The sequence below is a fragment of the Rhamphochromis sp. 'chilingali' genome, assembly GCF_963969265.1.
Source record: "Rhamphochromis sp. 'chilingali' genome assembly, chromosome: 14".
Classification (NCBI taxonomy): domain Eukaryota; kingdom Metazoa; phylum Chordata; class Actinopteri; order Cichliformes; family Cichlidae; genus Rhamphochromis; species Rhamphochromis sp. 'chilingali'.
In genome coordinates, this window is record NC_137941.1 from 25,939,179 (window position 1) to 25,941,240 (window position 2,062).

Consider the following 2,062-nt stretch of genomic DNA (forward strand, 5'->3'; position numbering starts at 1 on the left):
CCTCCCTGTCCCGCTGTCAGCCATCTGCCCATCTGCTTTCACTGACATAGCTGCCAGTGCGTAATTTAATCAGAGCCCTTTTTACCAGCATGCTCGTGTCACACTGTATGGATTCACACTCTTTAAGCTATCTGGAACTGAGAGGCTGACTGCTGTCGCTTCATCTTTGGGTGCTAATTAAAAACATCTGGAGCAGAGCTGGAGGGCAGCAGAACATGTGGCATCAAACTGCAAGACTGAGCCAGTGACCCCTGCACACACCTTCACAATGCTGACCTTAGACCTCTGTCACTCTGTGATTTCCACTGAAGACTATTAGGAGTCAGAACAGCAGGCTGATGCACAGGAGGCGCCCTCATTAGTGACGGAACGACACACATGACATTTTTCCAAAGAACTGCTCCTTAATAATGTGTTCGACAGTTTAAGCTGGGTCACACGTCTCCAACACCTGAATTTCTCTCTGGTTTCCGCTCTACTTGTTATTATTTTTATGACGACAAAAACTTCTAACTCAGACTCTCTTTAGTTATTTTGCTGTCGTTTCATTATTTAGAAAGGATGAGTGTCTTTGAGTACTAAAAGTTACCCAACAATTCTTTTTTTTAAGTATCTTTAGTCAATATCTCCGAGTCAGAATAACTATCATAAGGGGCTCAAAATGCTGTAAACATGCTTTCATCGTTATGGCCAAAGGAGGGAGGAAAAACATGTTTCAGTGTAACATTTGTCACTGCAGTGCAACAAGTTATTGTACTGAAGTCAGTAATCACTTTATGGTTACAATTATCTTGTTGCTTGCATCACAAAGGTTGTTGAGTTGTCTACACACCAGCATCGAATGTGTCCTTTTCTTCCTGCTCAGTTGTGCTACAGTCAGCTGATTGTGGTTTGTGTGCAGTGAGGAGGACAGTGGTGGAGCGGTATCTAACTTTTGAGAAGCAGAGATTTGCAGATTTTTATATCAGCAAAGGACAAAATGCAACGGTAAAGTGCAAAATGCATCAAAGTATTATACTGCTAACACAACATCGACTGTTTGCAAACATCTGCTGAGGGACGAGGAGTCAGGCTTGTAGCATTGTAGACTTCATTTCTACCTTTACATGTCTCTACGGTGGAATCACCGTGGGGACACTGAAGTCTCTTTGGACTGGCTTTAAACCACTTTTTGCTTTATGTTAGCAGCATTGTGTTCAAACTTAAACAATAAAAGAAAGAGTGTATGCGTTGGCGTGGAAGACTGTAATGGTATGTGACTGCACACTTCAGGTTATGTTAGTGAGTAAAACAATCGTGACGTAATGAGTAGTGTAATAAATTACTTTCTTCGGAGAGTAAGAAAGTAATGCATTGCGTGACTTTTAAGAAAAGTAAAGTGTAATGCTTTATATTTTCGACTACGGACCCCAACAGTGAAAACGACAACAAACAGAAAGAAAACCTTCAATAAAAACGTGCAGAACAACACAGAGAGACACATAATGGCCTCCATGAAGCAAACAGACCAAAGTAAACTAAAAAGAGGCTTTAACACCCGCACAGTCTTTGAAAGCAACACAACAGCAAAACAGAAAACACAAGAAAGCAGGAAACATACCCTTTTAGTCATGGTCGTCGGTTCTTGGGTGCTTGGGTCTAGGTTTTTGTTCTGTTTGGTTCTGAGAAGTAATTGGTTCATTTAGTTTTCTTATAATAGTATAGCATATAATAGTAATATTTTGCATTTCCTTGTGCTTTTAAGTTTTGATATTTACTAATGTTATGATCTCAGACGACACATGAGCAACAAGTATAAGTTTTTATGGCAGCTTTTATATTGATACTTTTTATAATTTAAATATTTTATTGTTTTTTTTATTCACCAAAAATGGCGACGGTATGAAAGTGAACCACTTAATAAAGCAAAGCAGTAGTGTTTGTAGAATCCTCAAACCCCAGCGTGCATTCAAATGTAATTGAAATGAGCCGTTTCCTGTTTTTCTTATTTTATTTTGAAATCTTAGCGGAAGTTGTGTTCTTGGTGCCTTTTTGCTAACTTGTTTGTAGAGGGAAACTTTTC